The 19,954-nt window shown below is 50.1% G+C and overlaps 1 protein-coding gene across 5 annotated transcripts in view; it reads left to right on the forward strand.

The window, feature by feature from the left end:
- Positions 1–19,954, forward strand: part of AK9 (adenylate kinase 9) — a 1,611,121-nt gene that overhangs the window by 833,002 nt on the left and 758,165 nt on the right. The window lies entirely within an intron of this gene.

Below are 19,954 nucleotides of genomic sequence, written 5' to 3' on the forward strand. Positions count from 1 at the left end.
CCGTCAGGGATGCCCCTTGTCTCCGTTACTGTTTGCTCTCGCCTTGGAACCATTGGCTGCCTGGCTTCGGTGGGAACCGTCTCTCAAGGGGATTCGCTGGTCTCCGGACTTTGAGGACCGCGTTTCGCTTTACGCGGACGATATCCTTTTATATCTCACTTCCCCGCGTAAATCTCTGTCTGTTCTGTTTGACATTCTTGCTTCTTTTGGAGCCAACTCGGGCCTCGTTATTAACTGGACCAAGTCCTGCGTATATGTTCTTTCGGGGGTTTTGCCCCCCTTGCCGAGCAGACTTCCTATCCAGGTGGTCCAATCGGGTTTTAAGTATTTAGGGATTTTTATTACGTTGGACCCGACGCTCCGCTTTGAGCGTAATCTCCTCCCACCGTTGCTTAGACTGCGCTTGGATGTGGCCCGTTGGCGCAAGCTTCCTTTGTCTCCTCTGGGCAGGGCGGCCCTGTTTAAAATGATGTCCTTGCCGCGCTTCCTTTACGCGCTTCACAACTCCTATGACGCTATTCCTAAGACCTATTTCCAAGAGATTGAGAGTCTTCAACGGCAATTGATATGGGATGGGCGACCGCGTATCGCCCTCGCAAAACTCACCATCCCCTGGTATGACGGGGGCATGGCGCTCCCCGATATCAAGCGATACTACTGGGCTTCCCAGTTGTCTGCCATTAATCACGTGATGTTTTCCCCGGGTCGTAATCCTGCATTCGAGATGGATAGACTCCAGCTTCCGGGTGGGGACTTTACCAGAGCGCTTTATTCCCGATCGGCCGGGCGCCATCTTGTGGGCCCATCCAAGATTGCAGTAACTGTATGGCGAGCTGCGACTGTGAGTTTGGGGTGGGAGGATCGATTGACTTTGGCGACGCCGCTTTATGCCTCGGAACGTTTGGGCGGACTCTGGTCTACCAAGGGTTTCGACCGCTGGGATGTGATTGGGATTTGTAAGGTGGGTGACGTGTACTCGAACGGTTGTGTGAAGTCGTTCCAGGCCCTCCAGGCGGAATATGGTTTGAGCGGTAGGGAATTTTTTCGCTACCTGCAGGTCCGGCACGCCCTCGCCTCAGTCTTGGTTCCTGGTGAGGCCCTGCCTGAATCTTCCCCCCTCGAGGACCGTGTCCTTGATGGGCATCTTCCCGATAGCACTATTTCTCTGATTTACAAGAAATTGATTAATAATCGGGCGGACTTACTGGTCCGACTTCGGGAGGCTTGGGTTGGCGATGGGTTGGAACTGGACGACGAGGATTGGCAGTCGGCACTCTCTTCTCCCAAGGAGGTGGCCATTCCTGCCCGTCTCCGTTTGGTTCAACTTAAGATTCTTCATCGAGTCTATGTCACTGGTCCGCGTCTGGTTACGATGGGCTTTTCTTCGGATGGGCTATGTAAGCGTGGATGTGGTTTGAGTGCGACCTTTTTACATATCCTTTGGGAGTGCCCGGTTGTAGCTGCTTATTGGACTGCGGTGCTTGAGGTTATGACTGCTGTGACGGATGTGGTCCTGCGGCCGGAGCCTCGACGATGTCTGTTGAATGTGTGGGAGCCCACTGACTACTCTGTGGCCCAGACCAGATGGGCTACCCTTGGTTACATGATTGCGAAGCGGGATGTCGCGCAACTCTGGGGCGCTTCCAGGCCCCCTGAGGTCTCGAAGTGGGAAGACAACATGGACTGGTCCATGTTTCGTGAAAAGACGGTCTATGTGGCCAGGGGCAGACCCAGGGCGTGGACGAAGGTTTGGGGCCAGTGGAATGATTATCGTGGGGATATTTGCACCCCTCCCCTAGTAGACACTGCTGAGATTGTCCTTTCTCCCTAGACTAGCGTTCCCGGAACCTTTCCATAAGGTTTTTTATATTTCCGGTTCTCCCCGCTGCTCCCCTCCCCCCCTCCCGACTTGATTGGAGCCTCCGGGCTCTGGGTGTGTTCTCCTGATCGTGGACCGTCCCCTCCGTTCTTTGGGCTGACCTTAATTCTCGTGCATTCGCCTTTTAGTGTTTGTTTTTCTTTTTGTAAAAAATAAAAATACAAATTGTTCTGTGATAGCGGTAGAGTAATGCTTTGTACTCGAGCTGTGCCTAACCACGGGTGTACATTTTTATTTCATGCATTGTGCCTTGTTATTAGCGGCCAGCCCGTGAGGTTGTGGGCCCATTCTTGTACTTTTCTATGCTTACTCCAATAAAGGTTTTTGAAAAAAAAAAAAAAAAAAAAAAAAAGAAGTGTTGGGCATTAGGTGGAAACTCTGCATTGCCTATGTTTTCCATCTGATTCCTTAAATTCCAATAGTGCCAAAAAGGATAAAGGAGTCCTACAGCCCTGTGCATCCTAAAAGCCCAACACTTGATTAAGCATTGTTTGTATCTGTACTTATTGGATTTCACTATGTAGCCCCAATAGGCCCTTACGGTGGCAGAGGTTCCGCTCTGCCAACAGATCGTTGGTCAGTTTTTTACCAAGATCTACAAGCTTGAAATATACATGCATGGAAATAAAGTGTGAGAAAGTTCGAATTCTGCTCCTTTAGTCTGATGTCTTAAAAATAGTTCTGGCTACCAGAAGACTATCAACAAAGGTTGAGCATGCAGACAGACACAAGACCTTTGCCTAGTGGTGCTGAGAAACTATCTATTCAGTTGAAGCGGAAAGTTCATATAACATCCCTTCTGATAGATACATCTGCCGTGTGGATTCCTCACCTTGTGAATATCCCCCTTGCGTCAGCAACATTCGGAAATTCTTTTCGTAGCTTCGCGCCGACGTGGACTTGGACGTCATAGAGGCACGGCATCGTGACTACGCTGACGTCACCGACGCCCATAATAGGCCCACGCCGGCGTGATGACATCAGTTCCCTTTTTTCCGCGGCGTCGACGCTAATGGTTTCGGGAATCTCAGTAGCTTTACTGGTGACTTTGTTTCGATTTTCTGTGTTTCCTGCTTCTTTGTTTCGTGATGATGTCGAAGAAGACCGGTTGCAAGCCCTGCAGGGAGTGCGGGAAAATGATGTCCATCACGGATCCGCACGAGGACTGTATTTGGTGCTTAAGCTCCGATCACGACGTAGATGGTTGTACATCTTGTCGTAAGATGAATCCGAAGGCCCTACGAGAGAGGGAAACCAAACTGCATGTGGCAAGACTTAAGGCCGACAAGGATAAGAAGACTTCAAGATCACGCTCGAGGAGGACGAAGTCGAAGTCGAGGTCGAAGTCAAGGTCCCGATCTCGAGAGGGTTTGGCCTCGAAGTCCTATCGGACCATGCTTCAAGATCGAGGAAGAAGCACAGTATGAGGAGGCATGAGTCTCGACGTCACTCGGGTGAGAAGTCGAACTCGAGGTCGAGGTCGCCCAGGAGGGTTTGTTCGAAGGTGGTCCCGCCGCAGGAGACTCCGGATCAGGAAGGTGAGGCTTCGCCTTCGAGGTCGCAGGTACCCTCTCCGGCTCCGGAGTCCAATCCATCTCCGGCGCCGTCTCCGGCTCGAGAGGAGGAAGAAGTAATCCCTGTGGAAGTTGATGAATCTGCGCATATGGTTGAGCCGGATTCAATCCCACCTCGAGGTCAGCCTGAGGGTGATCAACTACCTTTTCCAGCGCCGGGCTAAGACCCTTCAGCGTTCTTGAACGCTATGTATGGCGTGTTTTCAAGGGCATGGTACCCCTCTGGTGCACCTTCGGGTCCCATGGGTCCTCTGGCATTTAATTTGGGTGTTCTTATGCCCCGGCTCCGTTTATGCCGTTTATGCCAGCCCCATCGACGCCGTGGCAGTTCCCGGCTCCGCCGAGGTCATCACCGGCTCATCCGAAGTCGATGACTCCGATGCCGACGTCGCCTGCTCCAAGTAGACATCAGGAGCATACAACTGGGCCATCGAAGTCGGTACCGACGTCGGTTCCGACTCCGTCGGAGTCGGTTGTGGATCCGGTGCTGCGGCGTGTAAAGGAGAGTTACAGGAGAGAAGCACAACGCCTCTTAGAGGAACAAAGTTATGCAGACTCTCGCCCTGACTTAGAGGAAGATGAGCTGGGTGAAGATTGTTTTGAAGAGCTGGCTGATGCCAGTGGCCTGGATTTTTCCCCGGAGTGGGAATTGCCCTCAGGGCATGATGCGCCTTCAAAGGATGTCCAGCCATATCATGTGGTGATGAGGAAGGCTACAGGACTTTTAAATTTAACATTGCCAACGGTTGAATTTAAGTCAAACCTTCTAACAGAAGTACTTCACTCACCGAGTTCGGCTGTGGAGCCTTTACTTCCCTTTAATGAGGCATTAACTGAGACCATTATGGAGGTGTGGAAGAAGCCACTCTCTGCTCCTGCTGTATCCAAGAGTGTGGCTAGAAGGTATAGGGTAGCTCCTGAGGACCCTGCATTCTTGACATCTCACCCTTCTCCAGAGAGCCTGGTGATTCAGGCTGCGTGCTCTAAGAAGTCTATAAGTGCATTTCCCTAAAAAGCAAGATCAGGTGGCCAAGAAAACTTTCTCATCTGCAAGTATGGCCTTGAAGTCTACAAATGCCACTTGTCTCATGGGGAGGTATGTGCACGCTCTTATGGACTCAATGCGTGCTTTGGCTCCTAAGATTCCTGAGGAGAACAGGAGTGATTTCGAGGAGGTGTTGTCTGACACCCAAGCAGCGGCATGCCAAGTAATTCAGAGCGGTCTTGACACGGCTGATTCTGTGGCTCGGATTATGGGTACTGCAGTTGCTACGCGAAGATCGGCTTGGCTAAAGTCCTCGGACTTTTCTGCTGATGTTCAGGCAGCGCTTTTGGATCTGCCTTTTGATGGAGAAGGACTTTTTGGCAAGAAGGCAGATACAGCCCTCGGAAGGTTTAAAGACAGCAGAGCTACTGCCAGGTCTTTGGGTCTCCAAATTAGAGGTGCATCGGCCAGAAAGTTCAGAGGGTTTGGACGCTCATCGTTTCGGAACTTTAGACAAGGTCAGCAGCAGCAACAACAGCAGCAGCAGCAGAACACCTTGTACAGGTCATACAGGGGGAAGCAAAGGGGGCGTCTCGAGGGTGTCAAACCTCTTCCTCCTCCACCTCCTCCAGCCCCCCAGCCACAGAAAAGCAGCCCTAGATCCGCCATTCAGGATCATGTGGGTCCAGTGGGGGGTTGGCTTACCTACTTTCTATGGGATTGGGAATCGGTTACATCAGATCTTTGGGTTCTCAATCTCGTAGAAAATGGGTATGCCCTTCCCTTTCGGGAATTTCCTCCCAATTACCCTCCTTGCCAAGGTTATTGCACAGAGGTGGTCCCAGAGCAGGAAAGGGGCCAGGGATGCTACTCCCGGTATTTCCTGATTCCCAAGAAGGATGGCAGACTTTGTCCAATCCTGGATCTCAGGATCTTGAATCTCTATTTGAAACAAGAGAAATTCAAGATGCTCACCCTTGCACTGGTTCTTCAACCGCTGCTGGAAGAAGACTGGATGGTGTCGCTCGAATTGCATGATGCGTATTTCCACATCCCAATCCTGAAGTCGCACAGAAAGTATCTCCGTTTTACGGTGGGATCGCAGCACTATCAGTTTGCGGTCCTTCCTTTTGGAATTACTACTGCGCCTCAAATCTTCACCAAGGTGATGGCGGTGGTGGCGGCACATCTCAGAAAGTCGGGGATTCCGGTATTCCCCTATTTGGACGATTGGCTGATCAAAGCAGAGTCGTCAGAGAAAGTGCTCCAGCATCTGCAGGAGACAACTCAGTTGTTGTACCGTTTGGGTTTTTCGATAAATGTACCCAAGTCTCACCTGGTGCCCTCCCAGCGCAACCTGTTCATAGGTGCGGTACTGGACACTACTGTGTGTCGTGCATTCCCTCCACCTCAAAGGATTCGCGACATACAGGAAATTATTCCTTTATTTTTCAATGGAGAGGTAGTTCCAGTCCTGAAGGTTCTTCGTCTGCTCGGTCTGATGGCTTCATGCATTCTGTTGGTCAACCATGCACGCTGGCACATGAGGACACTCCAATGGTGCCTCCGCAGGCAGTGGTTTCAACACCAAGGGGATCTCAGGGAGTCAGTGAGGATCTCCAGAGAGGCTGCAGCGGATGTATCTTGGTGGGGCGTGGAAGGCAATCTGTCACTAGGGAAGCCTTTCCATCTGTCTCCATCGGTGGCCACGGTGATAACGGATGCATCCACTCTAGGGTGGGGTGCTCATCTGGGGGATCTGGAGGTCAAGGGTCTTTGGTCTCCAGAGGAAAGGTTGTTTCACATCAACCTTCTAGAATTGCGGGCTATACGTTTGGCACTCACGGCCTTCCTCCCTTTGCTTCGCGGTCGTTCAGTGCAAGTCCTGACGGACAACACGACCACGATGTGGTACATGAACAAGCAGGGAGGAGTAGGGTCGCAGTGTCCCTGCAGAGACGCTCTGCGGCTCTGGTCTTGTGTTGAGGACCATCGGATTTGTCTGATGGCAAATAATCTGGCCGTGGTTCTGAACGTGCGAGCAGACAGTCTGAGTCGTCAGTTCTCGGCCGACCATGAGTGGAGGCTCCATCCAGAGGTTGTTCTCGACATCTTTTGGATGTGGGGAACTCCTCGGGTGAACCTGTTTGCCACTCGCGAGAATGCTCGCTGCCCGTCGTTCTGCAGTCTCCAGTATCCGATGCAAGGAGCCTTCGGGGACGCGTTTCAGTTAAGTTGGGGAAACCAACTCCTTTACGCGTTTCCTCCCATACCCTTGATTCCTCGGGTTCTGAGGAATATTCGCCAGGACCGGGCCCAAGTCATATTGGTCGCCCCGGGTTGGCCAAGAAGGATGTGGTACCAGATCTTCTCCACCTCTCCTCTCACCCGCCACTCCGTCTCCCTCTCAGGGCAGACTTCCTCTCTCAGATGGAGGGGCAGGTTCTACACCCCCACCTACAGACATTACACCTTCATGCCTGGAGATTGAACAGGGCAACCTGATTACCTTTTCTCTCCCGCCTGACGTGGTGGATGTCATCTTGTCAGCCAGGCGTGACTCCACTAAGTCCATCTATTCATATAGATGGTCAGAATTTGTCACTTGGTGTGGGGAGAAATCTATTGACCCTTTGAGAGCCCATTTGTCTGATGTTCTCCAGTTTGCCCTCTCTCTGGTGCAGCAAGGGCTTGCTGTTGCCACAGTTAAGGGCTATCTTTCAGCGCTGTCGGCATTTCTCTGCTTGCCTGACCAGCCATCTCTTTTTAAATCTCCTGTAGTATTGAGGTTTTTGAAGGGCCTCACAAATAAGTTCCCTCCTACTCCTTTTATTGTGCCTCAGTGGGACTTAAATCTTGTCTTGACCTTTTTAATGGGTGCTCCCTTTGAACCTCTTCACAGATGTCCTATGAGGCTTTTGACTCTTAAGACAGTCTTCCTCGTTGCAATAACCTCAGCAAGGAGGGTAAGTGAGCTTCAAGCTCTTAGTTCCAAGCCCCCTTTCTTGACCATTCATGCTGATCGAATGGTTCTTAAGACCAGGGCTGCTTTTCTCCCAAAGGTGGTGACTCCTTTCCACCGTAGTCAATCCATTACCCTCCCTACCTTTTATCCTCCCCCTCTCCCTTCCAAGGAGGAGGAGAGATTACATCGTCTGGACCCTTAAAGGGCGGTGTTTTTTTACCTGGACAGATCTAAAGACTGTCGGTTGGATGACCAGCTCTTCATTGGGTTTGCTGGCTGCAAGAGAGGAAGAGCGGTCCATAAAAGAACTTTGTCAAGATGGATCGTCCTCTGTATAAAGATCTGCTACTCTTTGGCCGGTAAGGAACCACCAGAGGGTATAAGGGCTCATTCTACAAGAGCTAAATCTTCAACCTCAGCAGTGGCTAGAGGTGTTCCTGTAGAGGACATTTGTAGGGCGGCAACTTGGTCTTCCCTCCACACTTTCGCGAAGCATTACTGCTTTGATTCCGAGGTGAGGAGGGACGGCCACTTTGCGCGCTCTGTCCTCCAGGATTTCCTGGTTTAGAAGAGTGGACACCCTCCTCCGGGAGTGGGGACTGCTGTGGGACTCTATTCACAAGGTGAGGAATCCACACGGCAGATGTATCTATCAGAAGAACAAGTTACTTACCTTCAGTAACGCTTTTTCTGGTAGATACAGTATCTGCCTGTGGATTCCTCACTGACCCACCCCCCTCCCCGTTGTCCGCTCTTCTATACCAGAGAATCTGTGTTGTAAATATTTTATGGACAAGGAAAATGTATTATATTTACTTTACACTGTGTGTTTTACCTTGACTATTGTGTACTGTGTATACTATGTATATATCTACTGTCATTGGTCCGTCCGTGTGCCTCGAAGGCACGGAAAAAAGGGCGGAACTGATGTCATCACGCCGGCGTGGGCCTATTATGGGCGTCGGTGACGTCAGCAGAGTCGTGAGCGATGCCGTGCCTCTATGACGTCCAAGTCAATGTCGGCGCGAAGCTACGAAAAGAATTTCCGAATGTTGCTGACGCAAGGGGGATATTCACAAGGTGAGGAATCCACAGGCAGATACTGTATCTACCAGAAAAAGCGTTACCGAAGGTAAGTAACTTGTTCGTTAGCCATATGTCTTTCTTGGGTCGCATATTTTTAGTACAGGCCGGACCTAGTTTGCATTCATCTTGGCTTATAAAGGTTCGCTTAACAGGGATTCGGTTTTGCATTCAGTCATTGGCAATTTGTTAAAGGAGCTCCTGAAATCTGTGCTGTGGTATTTGTTGTCTCATCATAGGACTGAATGAATGTACTGCTAATGTTTCTTTTGGTTTAATGATTTGAATACATGCATTATTCATATTTAAGGAGCCCTTCCTCCAAAATAATCTTCCTGATCGCCACAACTTCAACAAAAAAAAAGTAGGAGAGTTGCACGGTTTTGGGCATTTTCCCTTTGTTCATTATTACACTGATTACAAGTTTATAAAAGTGAAACCTTCTTTATTACAAAAGAAGGTGTTAATTTATACAATGCAAAATATTTCCGGCCCATTTTAAAATCTACTTTTTTATCCTTTCAAGTTGGAAGAACATTAACACACGTTAGATCCTAAAAGGGCCCTTGCTTTAGCTTTTACTTAACGTTTGATCTAGAAGGTCCAGGTATGATCATTTACTTTTTATTGGCTCTGCTGTGACTAAGATAGGTAGTATTTTTGGGAACCTGGAAGGCATTTTTTTTTTAAATCAAAGAGTGGTATGGTTTAGCTAAGAAAAATCCTGAGAGAGAGTCAAAGCACATTCAACTTCAGGAAAAGCTGCTACTTTGGCCCTATTAAGAGGATTTGTGGTACTAAACATCTGTCAAGTTACTGAATTTTATTTGATCAGTAACATACTTTTTAATTGCAACTTTTTATTTTTTTGAATTCATAGTCATTTCGTCCTATCTTCTGTGAAGCAGGGAACATTTGGTAGTACTGATGTCAACAACAAAGTCTTTGAGGGACTGATGAAAAAGGGTTCAGGCAGATCAGGTCGTTTTACCCCTTTTCTAGGTTTGCCCGGCGTTAGCCGCTTCTCACCCGACTCACGATTACCAAATAAAGAGGCAGGCGCTGGAGACTGGAAGGCAGGAAACAGGAGTTTATTTCCGACGGAACAGAACACGTCAACTCAGACAACAGGGTATCTTCTCGAGGTGCTCTACCCGCATGTCTGAGGCCTCGCCTCTTATACACATGTTTATGGCTTTATTACATTTATGACATCCGTGGTATTGCTTTGAAGTTCACAAAGGAATCTCTGGAATCCCCGGTTCAGGCCCGTTCTCACACATATCTACAGTAGAGGTCCCCACCCAAACCTCAGCATGATGACTATCGCGCAGCTGGACATTCCGCTGGGAACAGGAATGTGGGCGATCGGTCGGATCTAGGGGTGTGAAGGCATTGATTAATCCCCGCTCCTTTGATGTGGGGCGAGGTCCTACTGTAGGGGCAATAAACTGCATCTGTTGAGCTAAGTGATGGCCTGGGGTCAGGCCGGACAATCGGGCAGGGAGGAAGAGGTTATCAAAAGGGCCTGTTCTATGAATGGGATGAAAGAGTGAGGGGGGGTTTAGCACGGGATGTGGCTCGGAGGCAGGGTCGCGCTGGAGGTGCGTTTATGACCCAAGCAGGAGAGACCGGGGGCTTGTCGGGGATGCTTGCGAGGCTGGGGAGTGAGGGGGAGAGGGAGACGCTGGCTATCGGGAGTGGGCAGAGAGGCCAGGGCAATCAAAATGGTTGCTGCTTACGCGCACGTATGGATCTGAAAAGGACAAGATGGCGCCGATAATGTTTACGCCACAATCCAGATTTTAACAGTCCTCCCTTTTCAACATATCTAGCCAGCTTGTCAATTTATGTCTATCCCCATTATATTACGTATTTCGATATCATACAAAGCTTTCATACGTTCAGCTTCGAAATTCGGAGTCTTAGGGCTCATGCAGTTAGCAATGAGTGAACACAAAGGTGGCAAGCATTGAATACCTAGGCAACACCCACACAGTACCACAACCGGTATCAATATAAATGTAAACAACCTCCATCCCCAGTCCTTCAAAGTACCCCAAAACCAGCTTCCAAGCGACCATCCTTCTTGCTCCTGGTGGACCTCTGAGGAAAGTCTGTGGAGGTGCTCGATTGCTTTGTAGACTGAGGGCGAGTTATCTGGCACGTAGGTGCAACAGCTGGACCCGATGATGCGGCATGCTCCTCCACGGTCGGCTAGAACCACATCTAGAACAAGGCGGTTCTGAAGAGCCACCAGGCGGACTGCCTGAAGCTCGGCCGTATTGTTAGTGAGGATGCCAGCCGTGATGTTCATGGTCGTTTCTACTGCCTGGGTCAGGTGTCGGATGGCGCGGCTGTTTGCCATTGGGCCCCACAGAGGAACAAGTCCCTTTACTGCATCCAGGAACTGTGCTCCAGTGGAGTCGGCTTGTTCAATGTCTCTTGCGCGCTTCTGCCGGTGATGGTTGGCTGGGGCCACGTACGTTGGAGGGAGAATGAAGGCGACGTAGCAGGCACCCCCCCAACTTTTTGGAAGCCAAGTGTAAGCTTTGGTGCCACAAACAAAGTACATATTCGGAGAAGCAACAAAGGAGGGGGGATCGATGGAGTCCAATGTTCTGGTGATGTGGCAGGAACTGTGACCCACCGGCTGTGTTCCCAAGCCTTCGAGGCAGACGAGGCCCGTGACATTGATAACAGACAGAGCCACCGTCAGAGTGGCAGCAGTTCGTTTCCGTAAGTAGGAGAAGGTGGGTCTGGCTGGATTATGGAACACCTGCATTTCGACTCGTTCCTTGGCAGGGATGTCCATCTGGAAGAAGGAGCCAGAGGTCAAAGGACAAAAGGGAGCAGAAGTCCTTCCGGTTTTGCTCAGCCAGAACCCGTGGTAAAAGTGCGACACTGTTTGACCAGAAGTGGCGTTGTCCTTGTAGCTCTCTTGCAAGAGGGTCAACCAGGCAAGGCAAGAACCGTGAACTGAGAAAGGGGAAGGGATGAAAGGGATGGAGTGTCCAGTGGCATGCGGGAGCAACCCGCAGATCCAGCAGTTTGTGGCGTTGGCGGCAAAGTTGTGCTGGTGCAACAGTCGAGGAGACCTTCTTACAGTGGTGTGCGTGCAGCCAGTGTCGCTTCCCCTCCACTCGAAGAGCCGTTCGGGTGGTAATCAGTACTTGCCAGGGGCCCGTCCACCGGGGTTCCAGACTCTTTGTCCATTGGAAATTCCGGATCAGCACATAATCTCCCGGTTGGATATCGTGACCCGGATCCCTGGAAGCATCGGGGATGGCCTGCTGCACCTGCTGATGAATGACAGACAACGTTTTAGTCAATTTGCACAAGTAATCAGACAGTAGGACGTCCGGGACGTCGTGAATGGAGGTCGGTTTAGGGGCAGTCCAGAGGTTCATCGGTCGCCCAAATACAACCTCGTAGGGGGTCAAATGGTGCTTAGTGGGAGTAGAGCGCATCGATAGCAATGCCAGTGGGAGGGCATCTGGCCATTTAAGTCCTGTGGTGGCCACTATCTTTGACAGTTTTAGTTTCAGTGTGGCGTTGTGTCGCTCAACTAAGCCAGCAGATTGGGGGTGAAAGACTGCATGAAACCTCTGTTTTACACCCAACCCTTTCAAGATTAGTTGGATAACTTCAGCTATGAAGTGGGGGCCGTTGTCGCTCCATAGAATTCGACAAAGACCGTAGCGAGGGAAAAACTCTTTCAGCAGTACCTTGGCGGTGGTTATGGCAGTGTTATCACGGGTTGGATAGGCTTCTACCCATTTGCTGAAAGCACACACAATGACTAATACATACTTCAGGCTTTGGCATCTTTCTAGTTGGATGTAGTCCATCTGGAGGACCTCAAAAGGATGGTCGGGGACCCCAAATCCTCCCCGGGGTACCACAGTTCCTTTCCCAGGGTTGTGTTGCAAACAGATGAGGCATTGCTGGACCATGCGTCTGGCTGAGTCGGGGATTTTGTCGTTGTGCCAGACCTTGGAGATGAGTTCGATCATGGGGGCTGATCCTATGTGCACAGGGGAGTGAGCCATAGTCAGTATGGGGATCAGGTATGAATTGGGTAGCAACCATTTGTTTGTGTCCTTTGTCCGCCAGCAGCCTTCCTCGTCTTTCAATCCCACCCGTGCCCATTCAGTCAATTAGTGTGGTGAGCTGGCCATCTGGATGTCCCTAATCGTTTCCCTAGCGTCATTCCATTTCTCTGCTTGTGACCTGGTCACATACATACGTGTCGTTGTCCTATTCTCAGCTGTGGTTCGGGCAGTGATGTCGGCCAGCGCGTTTCCCGGTCCGACTAAGTCTGTCACCTTCTTGTGTGCCTGACATTTGATTACCGCTAATCGTTTGGGAAGGAGGATTGCTTCAATCAGGGCGGAGACTAAATCTCCGTGGAGGATGGGCGTGCCGTGGGACGTCAAGAATCCCCTTTCCCTCCATAAGAGTCCAAAATGGTGAACCACTCCAAAGGCGTACTGGCTGTCCGTGTAAATGTTTGCAGTAGTCCCTGTCGCTATAATACTTGCTCGTGTGAGGGCAATCAGTTCTGCCGCCTGTGCGGATCGCTGCGCGATGCGGGCCGTTTCAACTATGGTCTGGGCCGTGGTAACTGCATAGGCAGCTGAGGTGGTGCCGTCGGGGAGTTTTATGCAAGAACCGTCTACCCATAGCTCTCTGTCAGGGTCTGTGAAGGCGGTGTCCCGGAGGTCAACTCTACTCCTAGTCTGTTCGTCTGTGAGGGTCACACAGTCATGTATAGGGGGGACGTTCGGGTCGTTTTCGGGCAGGGGCAACAAGTGGCTGGGTTCAGTGTGGTGCATCTTTTCAGCGTAATGTGGGGTGCAAGCAGGGTTAGTTCGTACCCGGTCAGTCGTGTGCTGGTCAGGTGTTGCGTCTTAGTCTGGTTTAGGAGGGTGTCAACAGCATGGGGCACCAATACCGTGAGGGAATTCGAGAGTACGATCCCCTCACTTTGTCAGATAGAGACAGCAGCGGCAGCTACGGCTCGAAGGCAGGCGGGCAAGGCTCTCGCTACGGGGTCAAGGGTGGCAGAGAAATAGGCACATGGTCGTTGCTTGGGGCCAATGGTTTGGGTCAGGACAGACAAAGCGCACCCCTCCCTTTCGTGAGTGTAGAGAGAGAAGGGCTTTGTGTAATCGGGGGTTCCTAGGACCGGTGCAGAACAGAGGGCGTCTCGAAGCTCTTTGAAGGAGGATTGGCATTCGGGGGTCCAAGGGAGTGGGAAGGGGACATCTTTGGCTAGTAGGGAAAGTAGTGGCTTTACAATGAGGCTGAAATTTGGCAACCACTGCCGGCAGAAGGAGGTGAGGCCTACCAGGGAGCGGACTTGTTTCTGGGTCTTTGGGATGGGGGTTTCTAGAATGGCCTGAATTCGATCGGGTGTAAGCTTTCTCCCGTCTTTGGACAAGAGGTGGCCTAGGTAGGTGACCTGGGGTTGGCAGAATTGCAACTTCTTTTTGGAGACCTTGTGGCCATTTTCCGCGAGGAAGTGCAGGAGTTGGATGGTGGCTGTGACTGCAAGTGGAGTGGTGTCGGCCACCAAAAGGATGTCATCGACGTACTGTATCAACACCACTCCCTCCGGTAGCTGAACGGCGTCCAGCTGTCTCTTGAGGGCCTGGCTATAGATGCTGGGACTTTCTGTGTAGCCTTGGGGAGCTCTACAAAATCTATATGAGCGTGTTTTTAACGTGAAGCCGAAAAGGTAGCGGCTGTCCGGGTGGATGGGGATGGAGAAGAAAGCGTTTTTGAGGTCTATTACAGTGAAGGTGGTGGCTGTGGAAGGAATCAGGGTCAGAATGGTGGCGATATCTGAGACTACGGGGTACTGGGGTACAACTACCTTGTTGACCTCTCGAAGGTCGATGATGAAGCGGTACGCTTTCTCATCTCCCTCGCCCTGCTTCTTCACAATGGGTAGGATAGGGCTGTTACAAATATTGCTGACTACTTCCTCTACCACTCCTGCCTCTACCAGGGACTGGATAATCATCACCAATGCCTTCTCACCTTCGGGCGATATCCGATATTGTGGGAGTTTTGGGAGTTTCGCATCTTGGCGGACAGTTATGCGCACGGGGTCGATCATCATTCGTCCTACATCAGCGTCAGTTTTAGCCCATAGATACAGAGGTAGAGAGTCAAGTAAGGATGCGTCAGTGTCAGAGATGGAGAGCATGTGTCGTGCATGATGATGTCTGAGCAGAGTCGGTTTATCGTACAGAATGACTCGAACCCCGTCCTGTGAACACCTGATAGTAGCTCGGAAATGCTTTAGTAAGTCAAGTCCCATAATGGCATCGGGGGTGTTAGAGGAAAGCAGAAACGTCATGTCAGTGGGGTTACTGTCCAAGTCGAAGGAAACCGGTGCGGATAAAGGGTTAGTGGAGGGCGTTCCATCAAAGCCTATTAATGTTATGTGTGAGCCAGACAAGGGTGCCCTTGGAATCAGTCGTTTAGATAACGCACTACGTGTCGCGCCAGTGTCTACCAGAAATGGAAACTTCGTACCTAGGACCTTAGCGGTGACGTAAGGACCTTGCTGGTCAACATAGAGCTCGACTGGATCCCTTCCTTGCCCTTGGCAGTCCTATGCAAAGTCGTGAGTGTTGTCGCAGTCAGACTGTTGGCACTGATTCTGTCGGGGGCGGTCAAACGTGTTCGGTCTGCCAGGTCTGTCATTGCTGGTGTCGTGGGTGTGCCCTCGTCCCTGCCCTCTAGTCTTGGGGCCATTTGCCATGTCCCTTGTCTCTTTATTTTTAATCATTTCCAGGAGGACCGGGCATTGAGACTTCCAATGGCCAAATCCTTTGCAAAACGCACACTGGTTCTCATAGAGGTCTGTTCGTGGAGCGCCGGGTGTGGGAGTGCGGTCTCTAGGGGGTGAATTTCTAGGGGTGTTCGGTTGGTAGTTTCCTCTATACCGTTCCCTTCCTGTCGTCACTCCCTGCAATTGTGCAATCATCACTCGTTCTTTCAAGTCCTTTTTCTTTTTCTCAGTCGCCCTCTCGTTCTCGTTGTTTTGGTGTTCGTAATACTGAGCCATCTGAAGGATAGCTGCAGGTTTGGAGGCCCCCCAACTACTCTCGCTCGTCTGTAACTTTTGGGAGACCTCTTGCGATAGACCCTTTACGTAGTTTTGCACGAATAGGTGTTGTCCGGTTGCAGTGGTCATGTCTTGGCCACTGTAGTCGGAGAACACCGTCTCAAATCGGGAGAAGTATTCTGATACGTCTTCCTGGGGTTTCTGACGGCAAGCCGTAACTACCGACCAGTCTACCTTCTTCTCTGGGATCAATGTCTTTAGCTTCTGAACTATTTTGTCCGGGAGTTCCAGTATGTCTTTTACAGGTTTCTTTCCGGGCTCCCGTTGCCTATCTAGTTCACTGAGTTGATTCCAGGTATGTCCGAACAGATCTGTGTGGTCGGCTTTTCGGATTTGCTTCCACACATCAGCCGGCAGACATAACCCGAAAAACAAGTCAATGTCCGCTAGAGTCATTATGGTTGAGCCCAAGGCTGTACCTAGTTCGGTGTAAAATGCTGTCGGGTTCTTTCTTAAATCGGGTAGGGTTTGCCTAAAAGTTAAAATATCTTGCCGATCCCATGGTTGATAAACCCAGTTGTACACAACCCTCCCCTTTGCATCTGCATGATTGATATCGTCGTTCGTTCCCTGACCTCGTGGGGGAACCCAGTAGGGGGCGGCTTCTCTGACAGGCATCATAGTGTTGCCTACTTCCGATGAGGACCCAGTCGTTTCGGGAACTGTAATCTTAACTTCCGGTTTTTGTTCCGTGAGGTGGCGGAAAACCTCAAGCGTTTGCATGAAGAGGTCCGCCGCGTCACGCTCGGCCTCGTCCCCAATATCGACTTTTCTATATAACGCTGTCAGTTTAGTAGGACCCCGATTCTGATACCTATCCTCATATGCGTTCAGGGTGTGGTATCTAAACCGTAAAATGAAATGCCGTCTGTGGCTACCGGCATGCGAATTGTGCATATCCATCGTATATTCTTCGCTCTCCTTCCGTTCTACCAGTACCTTTGCTATCTTGTCAATTCCCTCTCGTTCATCTTTGCTCAATCTATTCGGTCTACCCGATGGCTGCCTGCTAGTCTTGTGTTCATCTGATGTCGTTACTAATGCGGCCGGAGCGGAGGCCGTGAGGGCTGGGGCACTAGCTTCAAGGTTATTCTCATTCGCACTCGGAGCTGGCAAGTGCTGTACTAGGGGTTGGGAGGGGGCATATGGGGGGGGGCATATAGATGATCGGAGGACCTAGCAGCAGCTCATCGTTCGCCCGTTGCTTGGGGTTCAGCTCAGGGTAGAGTGTAGAGGGGGTCCTGACAGGACACTGGCCTGTCGACTCAGATTCTTGTTTTTGTCTGGCTTCCTCCCTTTCTTTTATCTCTTCTTCTAGTTTCTTAGCGGCCAGGTGGGCTGCCTTTCGTAACTCTTTTCCTATTCTCGCTTCTTCTCTTTTCTTTCGTTGCTCTGCTTCTTTGCGCCACATGCCGAAACTATCAAGCATAGTGGGCGTGGTTTTATTGTTACAAAGGGCTGTTTCCAGCACGCTTATTTTTGTGTCATCGAAGGATCCTATCAGTGGCCACTGACTTTCCTGATCCTTTTTAGTATATTTATTCCATAACTTACTATATGCTACGGCGACTAGTCCATATTTTAAAAACATATCCTTATTAGGGGTGCCCTCCAGAGGAGCCGGATGATCCACTTCTAATAAGCGATCCGAGCTGAACCAACTACTGACCAATGGGGAGAAGATAGGCATGACGGGTTACAACGGGGACAAAAGTCTGCACTACCTATCCTTCACTACTTTGTGAAGACTGGACAGAATATTTCTATTCTGCAGTATTCGCAAATAGGGAATACCCAAAGAGAGAACCAATATCGAACAATTGATGTCCGTTCAATCAAACAATCAGTGGCGAGAAAGAAATAGGCACGACGGGTTACAATGGGGGCAAAAACCTGCGTTACCTATTCTTCACTATCTGCAAAGGAGGACAGGATACTTTTATCCTTCCCCGTTTGTAGACAGAGAATTCTCGAGAAAACAATCCTCGAACAAACAATGTTCGGGCAAACAATCAATCAGTGGGGGAGAAAGATAGGCACGACGGATTACAACGGGGGCAAAGGCCTGCGTTACCTACCCTTCACTACCTGCAAAGGAAGAGAGAATACTTTCTATTCCTCTCCGTTTGCAGACAGAGAATCTCCAAGAGAACCAACAATTCGGAGAGTAATACTAGTATTTTCCAATCAAACAATCACATATTTCCCAGTTTGTCGTGTTACACGACCTTACCCGGACCGTATGGACAGTTTCTCGTCTTCCGCTTCCAGCGCCCGATCGTCCTCTATTCTCCGTAATTGCTGTGGCACTCCTGATGGTTCCCAGTCAGGACCGTAGATCACTCGAGAGAGGTCTGCTCGGAACCAGTGAAGTTCGGATGATCGGCTGCCAGACGAGGGTCTATCGGGCAGGTGCACTTCCCGATCGTTGCAGTCGTTCACTCCGTCGTCGGGACCTCTCCCACTGGATCCACGTGTCGCTGATGGGCCCCACGTTTGGGACGCCAATTGATGAAAAAGGGTTCAGGCAGATCAGGTCGTTTTACCCCTTTTCTAGGTTTGCCCGGCGTTAGCCGCTTCTCACCCGACTCCCGATTACCAAATAAAGAGGCAGGCGCTGGAGACTGGAAGGCAGGAAACAGGAGTTTATTTCCGACGGTTTGGAAAAGGAGGGGACCCCTACTAATGATATACTCACTACTGGTAGGGACTTACAATAATTATTTTGAAAAAGGGGACAGTAGTGAAGTACATAGACTTAAGTGCCTGAACCTAGGGAGACAGCACAAATTACATGCACAGTGACATGGGACTATGATGCCATATGATTAAACAAGACCAAACGTGATGTATATTCAAAAATATTTTTTATATATATATGTGAATTCATTTATCTTTTTTTCTCCATTTTTGATTATAGTTTACAATAAAAAGTTCAATTCAAAGATTTAGTCAGTGCAGCATATATAATTATCACAATACAGAAGTAATAAATAAACACAAAATAAAGAAAATAGTGAAAATAATATAATAAATCAGAAATGATTAGTGAACAGATGAAGTTAGCAAAGCGGTAGATGTAAACTGGAGAAGGACTTTTTGGCAAGAAGGCAGATACAGCCCTCGGAAGGTTTAAAGACAGCAGAGCTACTGCCAGGTCTTTGGGTCTCCAAATTAGAGGTGCATCGGCCAGAAAGTTCAGAGGGTTTGGACGCTCATCGTTTCGGAACTTTAGACAAGGTCAGCAGCAGCAACAACAGCAGCAGCAGCAGAACACCTTGTACAGGTCATACAGGGGGGAGCAAAGGGGGCGTCTCGAGGGTGTCAAACCTCTTCCTCCTCCACCTCCTCCAACCCCCCAGCCACAGAAAAGCAGCCCTAGATCCGCCATTCAGGATCATGTGGGTCCAGTGGGGGGTTGGCTTACCTACTTTCTATGGGATTGGGAATCGGTTACATCAGATCTTTGGGTTCTCAATCTCGTAGAAAATGGGTATGCCCTTCCCTTTCGGGAATTTCCTCCCAATTACCCTCCTTGCCAAGGTTATTGCACAGAGGTGGTCCCAGAGCAGGAAAGGGGTCAGGGATGCTACTCCCGGTATTTCCTGATTCCCAAGAAGGATGGCAGACTTTGTCCAATCCTGGATCTCAGGATCTTGAATCTCTATTTGAAACAAGAGAAATTCAAGATGCTCACCCTTGCACAGGTTCTTCAACCGCTGCTGGAAGAAGACTGGATGGTGTCGCTCGAATTGCAGGATGCGTATTTCCACATCCCAATCCTGAAGTCGCACAGAAAGTATCTCTGTTTTACGGTGGGATCGCAGCACTATCAGTTTGCGGTCCTTCCTTTTGGAATTACTACTGCGCCTCAAATCTTCACCAAGGTGATGGCGGTGGTGGCGGCACATCTCAGAAAGTCGGGGATTCCGGTATTCCCCTATTTGGACGATTGGCTGCAGGAGACAACTCAGTTGTTGTACCATTTGGGTTTTTCAATAAATGTACCCAAGTCTCACCTGGTGCCCTCCCAGCGCAACCTGTTCATAGGTGCGGTACTGGACACTACTGTGTGTCGTGCATTCCCTCCACCTCAAAGGAGTCGCGACATACAGGAAATGATTCCTTTATTTTTCAATGGAGAGGTAGTTCCAGTCCTGAAGGTTCTTCGTCTGCTCGGTCTGATGGCTTCATGCATTCTGTTGGTCGACCATGCACGCTGGCACATGAGGACACTCCAATGGTGCCTCCGCAGGCAGTGGTTTCAACACCAAGGGGATCTCAGGGAGTCAGTGAGGATCTCCAGAGAGGCTGCAGCGGATGT

The sequence above is a fragment of the Lissotriton helveticus genome, chromosome 6, assembly GCF_964261635.1.
Source record: "Lissotriton helveticus chromosome 6, aLisHel1.1, whole genome shotgun sequence".
Taxonomy (NCBI): domain Eukaryota; kingdom Metazoa; phylum Chordata; class Amphibia; order Caudata; family Salamandridae; genus Lissotriton; species Lissotriton helveticus.